Below are 16,351 nucleotides of genomic sequence, written 5' to 3'. Positions count from 1 at the left end.
CTCTGCTGCTCTGCATCTCCCAACCTCATCTCTCATTACATCCGCGTGCCCCAAGATCGGTGACACCTGACATATTGAAATGTCGGCCTCGAAGCATGCGAGGTGCGCAGCTTGCTGTGGCCAAAATGTGTGTGAGCTAAGTGTGCCAGGCATTCAAATTCACGTGAGCCAATGGGAGTGCTCACGGTGCACCATGTGACTGCAGTAACGAATCGTGACACTAGAGACTTTTAGCGTGGCTGGTATTCGGGCAAGCGCGGGCGGTTTTCCGGTTTAGCGGGGGCGTCAACGTGAGCGGCCAGATTGGTGGCGCCAGCTGGTGGCGCAAAGCTCAACCACACAAACACAGAGCTAGTACTATATTCTGCTTAGCTGCTGGCGTAAATTTTCGACAGTGGCGTAATCGTGTTCACAATTACGCCGCTGCCAAAAATTTGCACGAGTGGCGAAGCAGGATATGGTGAGTTACTGCAGATTTAGCTATGCGTTTGTCTGGTTGAGCTCTACAACACCAGGCGGCTTCACCGCTCACGTTTACGCCCCGACCATCCGGTAATCCGCCCAAACCGCTCCCGTTTACCGGAATAGCGTACAAGCTAAAGGTCTCTACTAGCTTTCCTTTTTTGCGCTCGCTTTTGTTGCTTTTATTTCTGCATGGAGAAATACAGCGCTGCGGCTATTTCAATCTACGATCTCTCGTGTTCACGGTGATACCAAGATGGGTGGTGCAGCGTCAACAGAAAGCTGCATTTGTGTGATCAGTGGTGTGATAGAACCTCCCGAAACCAGATTTTTTTCCTGGTTTTGAAGACAATACACTAAAAACGTGCAATTTTCTCAAATTATGCTGCTTATTTCTTCCAGATATTTCGCCATGAGATAAAAGCTTTCGGCAAACAATATAATGAATAATTCTTAGCAAGTTGGTCATCTTATTGCTGTCTCTCTCTTTAATTTACCATTTTTTTACGTTTTTGGGTGATGCAAATTTTGGGGGATACGATTTTTTTCGTCATCCCGATAGGTTCGTATCGTCAAGCTTCTACTATATTTACCGTGTACATTCAGTAAAACATACATGCTTCAGTTAAGGAGAGACGCTTTATATTGCAGCCTTTGTTCTTATACGGCATAAGTAATTACTGCGAATTCTGCCGTATTGGCATAATGCCTACGTAATGACTAATGCATTTTAAATGTAAAACCTTGCAGATAGATGCACGGTGCACTCACTCAGTGGGAAACTTGCTTCATTTGTTTTGTCGCACTTTTTATATACTATTGCCTAGTATATTGGACAACATGTTAAAAGATGTTATTGAAGGAGCTAAAGGTAAAGGAGGGATGTTATTGAAGGTCTTGGACTGATCCTGAGCCCTCAGCTTCTTAGCTGATTTCAAAATAAAACTCTCGCAAATGCAGTGTGCCCTTCATCTGTACTACAAAGGAGCAGAAAAACCATCCCTGTGAGAGTTAATACTCCTGTTTATTGGGCCAGCCATAATGTTCGAGAACCACCTCCCGAGGACAAACCAGCTACCACTCAAACCAGTGTGGAAAGCACACCATAGGCCCACCACACACTTCAGAACCCTCGAATGTTGATGTCATTCCACAATGGCTTCTGCAAAGATGAGGAAGGCTGGCTGGTAAAGTTTTTACTTGTTGCGGCATTCAACCAATTCAGCCAAGGAACAGCAAGCAACAAAGAAAAACTAAGATGCATACTAATCCAAGAGGGCGATGCTAGAACATATGAAAATTGAGAAGCTTTTCTGGTGTTACAGCACGATTTCCAGTCTGGGCTGCTTGAGATGTACACCAAAATGAATCACCTTGATCAAGCTGAACGAACAATGCAGTCTAGCTCTCTGCCTCATGCATGAAAGACATATGACACACCTATTTCAGTCGAATGGATCCATGCGTGATATTGAAGAAGTTGCTTCCCCTACAGCAAATCAACAGATGAAACCAGGCATGCATCAGAATGCGCAGAAGAAATATCGCACGCACAGTCACCTATTGTACACTCTTAAGCTAGAAAGAAGTGCGACATCCTTGTTAGTAAGGTGTACCAGCACTATGCTTACGGACAAGGTACCGGACTGGTGCAAACCTTGTGCTCGTTTGTCTGCCACTATTCCAGCTTGCCCATATCAATATCATGTTAGGCCATGAATGACTGCCAAGTAAAACAGCACTCGGCAAAGCGTTGATCACATGATGATCCACATGAGCAACAACAAAAACTGCTTCAGAACTGCAAGGCAGTCTACACATACATGCTTACTTTTGTGTTTAAAGAGGCAGACTACACAATCTTGAGCTAGAAAGTTGTGCGACACCTGTGCTCAGCATGTTGTCACTCCACTGGACACATGCATGGCTAGAGCCTGGATTTGTGGATCAGCATTCTTATCTGTTTTCCTCTCTGTGTTTATATGACCTCATGCTTGGGGGTTGACTTTCTGCAGAAATACAGTGCCAGTACTAATCTGAGAAGTTCAAATCAGCTTCTTAAGGGGGGATGCGGCTTTTGCATCTTGAAAAATGTCCAAAAAATCAAATTTCTGAAAATCACATTTTCAATTTCGATTACTCTTTTTCTATCTGATTCCGAAATATCATCACTGCAAACCACGCAGAAGTGCCCTAAAAAAATTATTTCATCAGCCAAGGGGGCGAAAAATTTCGCGGAATTAAAGAACAGAATTTTTCAAGCCACAACATCTCCGGAAAGGCGCAACCGAGCGCCGCCATCTTGGGTCTCGTTGGAAAGCGCATTTCTCCATCTTCAAATTTGCCGCTTCAGCTACCTCCTCCATACATAAACAAGCACACAAAAAGCAAATGATTGAAGGTCGTGCTGGAGTCTGCGATTGGCCGCGCCCACCACGTGACTCCAGCGCGGTTCGCCATTGGTCTGGTGCTCGCGTCGTCTGCTCGGCTCTTCGCACCTCGCGAGTCTGGAAGTCTCCACTGGCCGTAATCTCGACTTGTCAAAACGGACGCTACGCGGACATCGCAGTAGCGTAGCCGATCCCTGCGTTTGTGGACGTCTCAGACCCGCAGCTAAGCATACCGAGCATCGGTGGCATGGACGTTGCTACCAAAATTCGCGTGCAGAATCCGGACACACGGCTAAGCCTTTCAGCACTCAGTGTTTCCGACCAAGCACCAAGCACATCGCGCACGCAATCCACGGACGTGCCGCTAAGCATTTCGCGCATAGGAGTCTCCAACTCGGCGATCAAGCACATCGCGCGCAGACATCTCAGACCCTCGCCTAAGCACAAGAAATAAGCATCGGCAACTCCAACTGCGCGACTACATAGTACATCAAGCGTCGACTCTTCGAGCCCGTGTCTAGGCATTTCGCGCATCGGCACCTCGGACTACGCGGCTAGGTACTTCGCGCTTCGGCACTTCGGACTGCACGACTAAGCACATCAGAGTGTCGACTCCTCGAGCCCACGGCTACTGATTTCGTGTGTCGGCACCTCGGACTGCGCTACTAAGAACACAATGTATCGACTCCTCGAGCCCCTGATTAGGCATTTCGCGCATCGGCACCTCGGACTGCGTGGCTAGGTACTTCGCACATCGGCACCTCGACCTGCGTGAATCAGAGGGCAGAGACCCAAAAAGTTACCTGTAAGCAAACACAGCAAAAACTACAATACTGGTGCATTTTGAGAGATGTGAACTGCTCCAGAAACTTTGAGAGACGTTTTCTAAAAAGTGTGTTTTGGGCACTCTGCATTGACTATGGAAAGGGCAGCATGGGAATGCCTGAACCAATTTTGATCCTGTCTGTTTTTATGTACCGTATAATGCGGAATATAGGTCGACCCCCTTACATTGAATCAAAGAAGTCAACATAAAAATTATAAGGCACAAAACTTCGTTTTATTTAGTGGTGCCGCCACACTTGTCACCTGCTCATTCGTTTGAGCTGTCTGAACTCTCGTCCGAAGACGACTGCATTTCACTGGCTGCGTCCCACAACATGTCATCCTCGGTGCCGTCCAAGGAGTTGCTAATGCAACACTTCTTGAATGCCCGCACCACCAGCGAGCGCAACCTGCGACACCCATGTGGCCACAGTGACGAGAGGCGGCCTGCGCAGCCAGCCGGTTGGGGTCGTCGGGTTGTCGCCGGCCATCCACTGATTATACTGTTCACGGACACGGTCTTTAAAGGGCTTGTTGAGCACGACGTCCAGTGGCTGAAGTGTTGACATCATGCCTCCTGGAATGACGGCGAGTTCCGTCCTCCCGTCGCGGAGTGCCTGCTTCACACCTGCGGTCAAGTGCCCGCGAAAGACATCCAAGACGAGCATGCTCGGACACCGCAGGAGTGCGCCGGGTCGCAGATTCCAGACGGTCTTATCCAATTGAGCATGAGGGCCTCGTCCATATAGCCCTTTTCATTCGCGCGAACGACATCCCGCGGGAAAGCCTCTTTCGGCAGCGTCTTCCTCTTGAATATTATGTATGGGGGCAGCTTTCTGCCGTCTGCAGTACACGCGAGCATCACCGTGAAGCGCGAATGCTCGTTCCCTGTAGAAAGAAGCTTGACTTCTTTTGCGCCGCGTTCGCACACTGTGGTGGGCGACGGCATGTCGAACCACACCGGCGCTTCATCAGCGTTGCCGATCTGTCCCAACATTTAGCCATGCTGCTGCCGGAGACGGATAACATAGCGCTGGAATCCGACCAGCTTGCCCTCGTATGCCTCTGGCAGCTTCTGGCAGATTAATGTGCGCCGTCGAAGTGCGAATACCTTGCGTCACATGAAGCGACGAGCCCAATAAATGGAGCCCTTGAATTGTTCATTGGGCAGTCCGGATTCTCGGGCGATCTTAATAGCTTTGATGCGGATGAGTTCTGCTGTCACTGGCAAAGATCTGGCACGATGCTCGCGGACGAAATCCGCCACCCTGTCTTCGAGCTCCGGGTGCACCGCGCCATTGAATAAAGAATCGCGCGGCGCCCGCGAGTTGGGCCGCGTCGGTCACCAAGGGGGCGATAACGATGCGGATGCCGAAAGGTCTGCGCTCCTACATGTTGCCAGACGACTATTCATGTTGTGCCAAGGGCCGGTATATAAGTCGAGGGGTGAACTTTTAGTAATATTTTTTTGGAAAAAACCTCGACCTATATTCCGCACTATACGGCATTCCCTGAAGTGTGCTTGAGGGTATGACAGTCTTCAATGTATTGCTGAGGGCTTAGTTTTTATTCTGCATGCTAATTTGTGAGTGACAAGTTCTGGTACAATTGGAAAAAGTGAACATGATGTTCTGTGTAAAAAGAAAATAAAGCAGTTAAAAAATTTTGGAACTGTTGTACCCTGTAGTGCTCTTTTGAGCAAAGATTAAAACTACAGGCAGCTCCCTGGCATGTTTTGTTACAGCGCCAGGTTTTTTTTCCACAGGCGGAACACATGTAACACTTTGTAACTTGAAAACTAGTCAAGATATCGTAATGAAACTGCACATTTCTTTATTTCAGACACTTTTGAGTGTGGCTACCAAATTTCGTTGATCTAGGTCAAAGAACAAAAAAGTTAGCTCTGATCGCCACCTCTCCCCTTAACAGAGCAAGACACAGATGCATTGACAACCCGTTAGCAGCCTTTACAACTTGCAAGACAAATGTCTAAGCACTCAGAGTATATATGCCCAAAACTATGGGTGCATCAGCTAAGTCTGCTGTTCTAAAATCCGCCATGCCAGCGGGGCTTCATGACCATAATAGTGTTCGAAGAACCTTATTAACCACCACTTGTGTTGATTTCATTGGCTTGGCAACCCGCACACAGCCTAAAAGGGGGGAAGTCAGTTTTGCCCGAAAGGGGAAGCATTGATAGCGAAAGTAAAGTATTAGGCAACTACACAAAGTAAGGTTCATAGTTTTATAGGCTGTAGAAATGGCAGTCAACATTCAGTTACTGAGCAAGCTTGGTGTTATGCATGCACAGACAAGCATGACCTTACTCAATGACTGCAAGCACTCGCTATCACAACATGATGACCGCCAGCAGTGGGACGTGAATGCCTTGTTCTGCCTTTCGCTTCACCATTTCAATGGTGCCGCATCTCCAAAACGCAAGATTACACGACCTCCACACAGATGAGCTCCGACATACAAGGGCCATGTATGGGCTCAGCCATGCTCAGTTATGTGAACAGCCATGCGCAGCCACAGTCAGGCTAGAGCATGGTAGCATGGTAGCTGTGGCGTTGCACTGCTAAGCCCGAGGGCGCGGAACCGAATCCAGGGCACGGCCGCCGCATCTTGAAGGAGGTGCAATGCAAAAATGCCCACCTACCATGCATTGGGTGCACATTAAAGAATCCCAGGTGGTCAAAGTTAACCCAGAGTCCCCCACTACGGCGTGCCTCATAATAAGATCGTTGTTTTGGCATGTAAAACCCCAGAATTTAATTTTAAAGACACATGCTCTCCTACCCTAGCATGCATTGGATCACATGATCTCCATCATTGGGCACATGGGAAAGTGGCATTAAGCCCCCCTTTTCCTCAGCTCACCAGTGCAAAACAAGCCACCACGCCTTCTTACCCGCAGCATACAATGCGCGAGCCACTTATTATCCCCCTCACTTGGACTTTATTCGGAAAATCATAGCGATGGCAAAAATGCGCCTGGAGTGTCCATATCTTTGATTAACCCCTAATTGCCAATGATGAGGTAACTTGTCATCAGAACAAGCCTTCTCTGGTCCCAATGTCAAGCTAACTCGTGAACTTTTCACAATTTTTGCATATGTGTATGTGCAGTTTCTTGTAATATTGACAAATAAATAATACACAACGACTTTTGCTATATTTTTCAAGAAGATCAGTAAAAATGCAATAGGCATTCCTGGTATCATATTTTCCAGGAAAAGCTGGTGCAATATATGCAGGTCTAAAAAAAATTTCATACTTCAAAACAATTTGAAGTATGCTTAAGCTTCCCCTTTAAAGGGCCCGTCACCAGGTCTGGCCATTTTGAGCTGACAAGCGCAGAGAATACATTACACGATAACGATCGTATCTGCAAAGTATTACATCGCTACGCGCCCCGGAAAGATCCGAAATTTCATACCGAGTGCTGTTTTTCCTTCTCCTCGCGGCCACTGTGCTCCAAGCCGGAGGATGACGTACTCGTGTGCCTGCGCCTACGTTACTGGTGTCCGCAGTGTGATTTTTCTCGTGGTGACACGTGACTTCAAGAATTATTCAAGACAACATCTGTTATCTGTGTGATCTGTTGCTTGAATGGACAAATTGAAGTTTAGAGAAATAATAAAACACACAAACGGAATTTCTGCGTGTTTTTGCTTTATTTCGCACCGAAGCAAGATAGATGTACTTCCGCTTCGTCTGCTTGTTCCCACGGTCGTGTGGTCACGTGCGTAGGTACCGAAACTATGCCATTTTCTACCGTGCTCCAGCGGCGTGATCATGCCCTGCGATCCGCTTGTTCTGCCTCAGTATTCGTGTAGCACTGAATTATACCCCTAGTCATGTTTCCTTGTGCACGGCGCGCAAACGAGACAACAGCTCGCGCGTGATGCCGTCAGCGGAAGTGCATTGCGCCGAAAAAAAATAAAGTGAGGAGAAAAAAAAAATGAAGGCGGGGCCTGTGACGTATGTGTCACGCAATCCTCGAGGTCCGGTATAGGAGAATGCAGGGAAGGAATTTCGCTTGCAGAAGCTAGATTGGGCAAGTGAAGAGAGCGTCTTGCTTGGCAGTAGAGCCTGCCTGCTGAAATCATGGGTTCCTGGCACTGAATTATTTCTGTCTCGGCTATTAATGAGCCGATTTGAAAATTTTTTGCGGCAGAACATTGCCTAGAGGACACGTAACAACTTCCAGCGTATAACAAAAATTTGCTGTAGGGCCTGGTGAGGGGCCCTTTAACCGTGGAACACGGTACCATTCAAAGATCCCTGACTGCTTCTCACACTTTCTGGCAACTGCAGCTTATGTAACTGTAATGTTTACCAGGAAACACTGGTGGCGAACACTGTGCTTGAAGGTGAGCTTTCTGGTAGAAACGCAACCTCTTGCGTGGGCCGATCCCGGAGGTACTGCACGGCCATGCCGAAAAAATTTTAAGGTTTCTGTTATTTTTTTGCACTTCTAATATTTTTATTTTAATATTTATAATATTTAAGCTTGTTGAGCTGGGATGACATACTCTCCTCTTCATTACCTGATAATGCCTATGACCGTTTCATTAAGATCGTGTGCACAGTATACCAAAAGCATTTTCCTTACAGGCACGTGAAAAAAACCTAAACACGCTCGCAAGCCATGAATCTCCTCTAAACTAATCAAAATGATAAAAGAAAAGAATAGGCTGTACCATGTGTTTTTGAATAGCCATGACCCAGATGCATTGAAGCAGTTTAAAAGATATCGAAATAACCTGACTAAACTGCAAAAACAAGCTAAATGCGATTATTACTACTCCATGTTCGATGGTATCGTTGATGCAAAACAGACTTGGAATAAACTGAATTCTGTTATATCATCAAGGCGACCCGCCAGTACTATTAAAGAGCTCAAAGTTGGTAATGAGGTTTTTAAAGATGAAGTGCTCGCCAACAAATTGAATGAGTACTTTGACTCTGTAGTTGAAAGCACTTATGATTGAAATCCCTTGATGTATTTGCCCAGTCCCCTTACACATTCTTTGTATCTTGATGAGGCTGATGACATCGATGTTTTTAATGAGTTCAAAAACTTTAGGCGAACTAAAGGTGTGGATGTGCGTGGATTAAAAATACAGTGCAGTCCACTTATAACGATATTGTTAAATGAAAAATATGATCGTTATAACCGATGATCACTATATCTGGACTGCAGTTATTAAAAAAAAACAACAAAAAAACGCTGAACGTACCTTTGCAGCTCCGAACTCGAATTTGCCACTTGCTCTAAAGAATAGATGATGTAGAAAGTAGGCTGCGAAAAACAAACTTTATTTCTAGCGCCAATGATCATGCCAAGCGTTAGGTGTGCCGAAATAGCCCGAAATCTGCACTTGCTTTTGCAGCAGCTTCAGCTTCAGAACTGCGGTTTGCATGGATTCCAGCTGCTACGCGAACACTGGCGGCAATCCTTTAGCATGCATAAAATCAATTAAGGAGTCTATCGACAACAGTGCACTTTGCGTGGACATCGAGATTGGGGTCAAGGAGCCACTGTCAATCTTGTTGTCACTGTCGCTGCTGCCGTCGCCACCGTCGCACAACTTTGCCGTCTGTCGAGACAGCACATCTTCGGCGATCGCCTCGTTGGTGACCTCATCGCAGAACGAGGCAGCACTGTCTGCAGTCAAAAACTCCTCCATCGACGCACCACCTGTGTCACCAGTAGGAACGAGCTCCCAGAGCTCGGTTATTTCAGCGGCTTCCATTGTGTGGGTTCAATGGGTTGGGGAAGTTCGTCCTGACGCAAAAAGCCCGCCTTTTTGAAGCAGTTGTTTTCAAGATGGTTGATATCGTCGACTGGGCGAGCTCACACTTCCTCACGAGGGCGCTCACCTTGAAGCCGCGTCGAGAGTCCTGCGAAATATCCATCTTCGTGTCAAGCAACGCAGCTTTGCACTTTGTCGGCGCCGTCTTCGAACTGAGTTGCACCGTTGGTTGCACGCTGCTTAGGTGGCTTCAGCCTGCGATCACGCTCGCTGAGAGAGAGACTGAGTGAGGGACGGGCGCCACCACGCCGCTTTGCTTGTCGCTTTTTTTTTCTTCTTTCTCTCTCTTTCGGAGTGACTGTGGCCGACGCGCATGAAGCAGCTAGCGCCATCATGTGGCGCGCTGCGCCTACTCGGGTACTCTCCGGTGCGCGGGCGGGGCGGGACGTGCTGCGCGGTAATGGCGGCAGATATGAACTTGCAGAGGTAAACATCGCCTCGTCTCGACATCGTTCGTTTCAGGGAACTAAGCAACACAAATGTTACGATTATTTGGCACGGAAAACGCCGTCCAGACGGCAAAATTTTGATCGTTATATCCTATATGCGGTGAATAACCTATCGTTATAAATGGTTTTCTTCCCGATAGACCTAATGCATAAAATGACCCTCTCATGTCGATCCATAGTTATAACCGATATATCTTCATATGTGGTATCGTTATAAGTGGACTGCACTGTACAACCAATTCTTTTTGTTATTGACCTGCTCACCCCTTGCCTCACTCACATTTAAAACATCTCCTTAACCTCTGGCATTTTTCCTCAACAGATGAAAATTGCAAGGGTAGCTGTGGTGTACAAAGGCGGAGAAAGGGAAAATTTAAGTAACTGTAGACCAATCTCAATTCTTCCACTGTTTTAAAAGGTTTCGAAAAAATTATTCTGCTTAGGGTGACTGCTTCTTTAACAAGTATTCTGTTTTAACACCATGTCAATATGGCTTCAGGTCAGGCTGCTCGACTGAAACTGCTCTTCTTAACCCTTTGAGGGTCGATTTTTTTCATCATATGTGACCGCCCAGGGTCGATTTTTTTTTATTGCAGATTCCGATTCTTCTTAGGGATTTATTTCGAAAAAAAATTACCGTAATTTTTCTAAGATGTCCGTAAAGTCAGAAAAAAATATTTTGTGTTGGTATATATGCACTCTTCATTCATGAATAACAACAATAAAAAAGGAAATAAACTTATCGGAATTAAAAATGTTATGCGTTTTTATGCACATAGTTCAAGGCTCTGAAAATCCGCACACGAGAATATTTCGCAAGCCTCAAATGTTCCTGCTCTTACACTGATACGTATGTCCATAGCATAATCGAACTGCGTAGGTGTGCGCACTCAAGAAAACTGTTTGGTTGTGTGTCCATCAAAAAAAGCAACACGTGTGACAAACTTCCGCTAGTCTTCATCTTATCGCCAACCAGCTAGGGCAATTAGTTTTCGCGAGTCTTAAAAAAAAAAAAGGAAACAAACGGATATGCATGCACGGCCTTCCTATCCTTCCTATGTGCACCCCTGTGAGCACTAAACGAGCGAGAAACAAGCGGTCGCCCTTTGAGCGATTAGGAACGAGATAGCCATCAGTTTCGCAAGTGCAAAAAGCCGAAACCGCCCGCTAAATAAAATCCAAATCCAAACGGCCGTCCGCGCGCACCCACGCCAATGCGCGAGCGGTAGTATATAGACGCGCGGCAGCAAACTAGCGCTAAAACAAACCATGCAACGAAAACCGAGAGAGGGAGGCACGCGAAAAAAATTTTCTGTATTCCCACATAGTGGCAGCAGCACATGACAGAAAAGAAAAAGTTAGAAAATTGGCGCGCTTTTTAAACGTACAGACAGTGCCGTAAATATACGGCATCGACAATTTTCGGACTTGTTCGCAGCGGCGTATATTTATGTCATTGACCGTCAAAAGGTTAAACAAAAAGAACTAATTTTGAAAAACATAGAGACAAGGAAATTAACATTGGGAGTATTTCTTGATTTCTCAAAAGCTTTCGACAGAATTAACCATGGAACACTATTAGAAAAATTGAACTGTTATGGTACACGCAGAATAGTTTTAGATTTAATAAGAAGTTGCATAACCAACAGAAAGCAATGCATATCAATAAATAGAAAATTATCTTCATTTAAACTTATTAAGCAAGGTGTGCCTCAAGGTACCATATTGGGACCACTTCTATTTATCATTTAAATAAATGACATTGGGAATATTGATGACTCAATTAACTATATTATTTACACAGATGACACTAGTTTATTCTTCTCAGGAAATAAGGAGGATGAACTCATGATTTTTGCAAATGAAATACTTGACAAAATATATAACTGGTCTGTAAAAAATTCTCTCCAGTTCAATTGCTCCAAGACAAAAGCGGTCCTCTTTAGAGGGAAGTCCACGCCTTATGATCTCACCCAGTGCCTCACACTCAATGACACGAAAATAGAACTTTCCGCTACAGCAAAAACTTTGGGTGTTATACTGCATCAGAACGGCAAGTTGGGCCAGTTGGTTGGGATTCGTGGTAAGGGTTGTAACAGCGCACCCAAGACAAGGACAAAGGAAGGAGTAAAATTCCTTCTATTCCTTTTATTCCTTCTGTTGTCCTTGTCTTGGGTGTGCTGTCACAACCCTTACAACGAATCCCAACCAACTGGCCCAACTTGCCGTTCTGATGCAGTATATTTCTAGTACTCAGGCAGCGCCGTGTCGTCATTTTATTCCTTCTGTTGTCCTTGTCTTGGGTGCGCTGTTACAACCCTTACCATGAATTTGGGTGTTATCTTTCATGAATTGATGCTGTGGGACCACCACACCGACTACTTACGAAATAAACTTAGTTAAAGCATTGGGTATGTTGCACAGATGCCAGAGGCTACTACCAATACCACAGAAACCTATGGTTTATAATGCACTATTTGCTTCTCACCTACGCTATTGCGACCTCGTCTGGTCAAATAGTACTAAGAAATCATTAGGTAATTTAGTTTCACTTCAAAAGAATGCCTTACGTGCCATTTCAGACCTGCCTTACAATGCACATACGCGTGATATATTCCGAAAGTTTAAAATTTTACGAGTAGACCACCTTTATGAGTATAAACTTATGTGTTCTTTTGAACGTGACATTATTAAGGGTACTAACCATATCGTAAACATCGCGAACTTGCAGCGGAATCCCTCTTTTCGCCTAAATCGATAGACTGAACACTGGGAAGTCCCACACCCTCGGACTAACTATGGCCTTCAAGCACTCTCCTACTGTCTTCCCTCAACACTTAACAAATATAATCCAAGTGATGTAAACATACGTCATATATCCAAGAGCACATTACTGCAAAAATTCCTGTGAATGTTAACTTTTTCTTTTGTCGCTTGAAAAGTATTTCTATGCCATTTCAAAGTGTTCATTTCTGGTTTTCTTGCATGTGTGTGTGTGTGTGTGTGTGTGTGTGTGTGTGTGCATACATACATTAACCTTGCCACAAGTATGTACAACAAATATGTTGCCATGTTGCTGCCTGTTGTTCACGAAGAGGCGGGACTAGTCAAGCTGCCGTTATGCAGCTTTTATCCTGCCATTCCCACCGCTTTGTATACATCAGTGTACTTATGTGGTAAATAAACTTCTTCTTGTTGTAAGTCTGAGAAGATTCAACATAAAAGGCATATGCTATCAGTGTTTTGTTTCATGGCATTTCTTTGTGGGATGACATTCTCTAAATTCCGAGGAATAGGTTAACTCTGTCAAGAATGTAAGACAAGGTATCAGCAACTTTAGTCATAGAATGGTGTGGCAATATAACCCGCATATACCGCATCTCATGTAGCAAGGTGTGGTATATGCATATACTTAAATATATACGGGAATTTTTGCTCATTGGAATTTGTCATGGCAGTTAAGGGGTTGAAAACGTCAAAGAACAAAAGAAAAAAAAAAAAACAGACTTGCAGCGTGGGCTCCATTACATTCTAATCGTGACAGATATGACTTCCGAGGTTTCACCCGTGCCACACAGGCACAAAATATGACATTCGTTCATTAATGCCTGAAATCCCCTAATGACATTTTTTTTTGGGTGGAGCTGCAACACGTCCAAATTTACGAGGGCTATTTTAATTTTTTTTAAGGTCCAATTGGTCGTGAAATGAAAACCACAGTGAAAATCAAAACTGTTTTATTTGGACCATTTAGATACACTTTCCAGCTGCTTCTCTACATCGTCGCCACTCCAATTAAGACATTTGTTGTAGCGTGGTACTAACTTTCCTATCCCCTCATCATCATCAGCTGGCTGTGCTTTCAGCCAATTTTTTACACTGGTCTGCATCTTGTTGTCCAAGTCAAACTCCTGTCCTCCTAGCCAGCATTTCACGTGAGCAAATAAGATGGTGATTAAAGGGAGCCAAGCCCGGGCTGTTAGGTGGGTGATCAAACACTTCCCATTGAAAACTCTGCATGAGCTTCTTTGTTGCAGCTGCACTGTGCGGCCGTGCATTGTCATGAAGAAGGACACTGCCTGATGACAACATTCCTCTTCGTTTGTTCTGAATTTCCTTTCGTAAATGTCCAAGAGTCACGCTGTAGGGAGCCGCAGTGATGGTCATGCCACATTCCATTAATTCCACGAAGAGAACACCATTGCTGTCCCAGAACACAGTAGACATACACTTTCTGCTGGAGAAAGTTCGCTTGAACTTCTTTGCTTTTGGGGGAGTCAGATTGCATCCACTGTGCTCTTTTGTTTCTTCAGTTTCGAAACAGACCCATGTCTCGACCTCTGTGACAATTTTCTTCAAAAATCTTCTTTCTTTGTGGTAACCCTGGAGAAATGTTAAGGCTGCGCACATTGGCTGTGTTTTGTGATGGTTGGTCAGTATTTTGGGAACCCATCTCGCACAGAGTTTGCGATACTGGACTCTCTCACTCACGATGGTATAGAGAGCTGACAGTGAGATTTCGGGAAACGAATCACTCAAAACAGAAATTGTGAACCTTTTCTTGAATTTCCTAATCCACTTGCTGAACAACATCATCGGCTGACACTTGCTTCCTTCCCTGCCCACCTGCATCATCATCTCTGCATCCTGCTTCAAAGTTCCTGCGCCATTGCTGCACTTTGCTGCACTTTGCTGTCACTCATGAAAGTTGTACCATACGCATTACTTGTTCGCCGGTGAATTTCGGCTGCATTGTACCCCTCAGCATGTGGAAATCGAATGACAGCATGCACTTCACACTTAGCAGGAGACTTAAGGTATGTTTACGTGCTTACTGTGCGCTCAGAATTTACAACTGCAACCTCACACGATCGACGGGCATACTAGAGACTCTGTGCAACACATCTGCGCTCAGTGTCATCGAATTTTCATGGTGGTTTTCATTTCGTGACTGACCTTGAAGAAAAATTAACCCTCGTAATTACATTTGATGTGGTGATGTAGATGACAGCATCTCCTAAAGTGAGCAATCTTAAGGTACTAAATAAAAAGTAACTATGCATTTACAAGTTTAATTTATGCCTTCATGAATAGTGAATCATAAAAGCAAGCCTAATATAGTGCAGTTAGCTTGTATTTCTTGCCGTTTTTTCCAACTTTGCAACCGACCATAGTAATTTCGGCCATTCAAAGTCAAATCTGAAGCCCAAAATCAAAATGGCGCTTTGCCCATCGAAGCTGTTCCAACGCTGACATGAAGAAATTCACCAGGCACAACTCCTTGCAGGAGCGTTCTAGGTGAAAGTTATGTATAAATTATTTTTTACATGGTAGAGACTGTTTCAAATACTTCACTTATACTGCACTACGAAAGTTATGGATGAGGGTACGTGTATCTCAGTCAAATGAATTCTGGTGAATGCATTGGATAACGAATGACATTAAGGCAAATGGCATTAGGTTCGTCCGTGTGGCATCATGCAAGTGGCATTAAAATTTAAGCTGTTAGCAAGGTAATGTCATTTTCTATGCCCGTGTGGCACGGGTTTTAGACTGTTTCAAACTAGCGTTCAGCGCCTTATATTTTCTAAATGTAAGCTTTTTGTGGGACGCTATGGTGCGTAACCCTTGATGACTTTTAGTTTAACGTACTCGTCATCGTCGGGGCCTGTCCAGGGTGCCACTGCAGTTTCAAGAGGTGAAGATATTTCATGCCTTGATGCTGGTCGAGGGGCCTGTCTTTATCCCCAAAGTATGTGCACGGGCTCACTGCCAAGATAAGGGTCAGCAGCCGAGGAAAGACGACGTAGTGCTGCACTATGGGGAAGCCAGCTACGTTTAAGAGGAAGGCTGAGCTGCCAGGAATGAGTGAGGTCTGGCTGCCATTAGGGAGGAGCAGCCCAGCGCCAAAATGACAGGGCTCCGTTGTTTGTTTGCTGACAGGAAGGGCAGGCTGCGATGACTGGCAGCCATGTCAGCAGTGGTATATGGAGTGACCGCACAGAGCGAAAGCTTGATTGGGTAGACCGGCTGCTGTGGGTGGCAGCCGAGGCAGCATGCAGCAAGGCTGGCACAAATGGTCAGCAGCCTTCAAGACAGGAGCCTGCCATGGCAGGTGGGACGGCAAGCCTCTTGGTCAGCAACAGGCACAGGCAGAAGACTGCACATACAGTATAATCGTTGGGGGACTTTGTGCACGGTGTTGCCTGGCCTTGCATATCAGCTCTCAATGTGGGACCACCAGTACTGCGCCAAACTGGCTTTTCTCAGCCTTTGCTTCTACAATATAGACTTGAATCATAAAAAAAATCCAAGTGCATTGAACCCTTACCCAAACCTTCTTTTTTTTTTTTTTCTGCAACATATTTTTGCAATCAAGATATTGTGTGTGCCTTCAGCT

At 45.3% G+C, this 16,351-nt stretch overlaps 1 protein-coding gene across 2 annotated transcripts in view; it reads left to right on the top strand.

The window, feature by feature from the left end:
• Tnks (tankyrase) overlaps positions 1–16,351 on the top strand; it is a 357,580-nt gene that overhangs the window by 189,408 nt on the left and 151,821 nt on the right. The gene's annotated exons all lie outside the window — the stretch shown is intronic.

This window comes from Dermacentor andersoni, chromosome 1 (genome assembly GCF_023375885.2).
Source record: "Dermacentor andersoni chromosome 1, qqDerAnde1_hic_scaffold, whole genome shotgun sequence".
Classification (NCBI taxonomy): Eukaryota; Metazoa; Arthropoda; class Arachnida; order Ixodida; family Ixodidae; genus Dermacentor; species Dermacentor andersoni.
The sequence above is the reverse complement of the archived record's forward strand: the minus strand, read 5'-3'. Positions and strand labels throughout refer to the sequence as shown.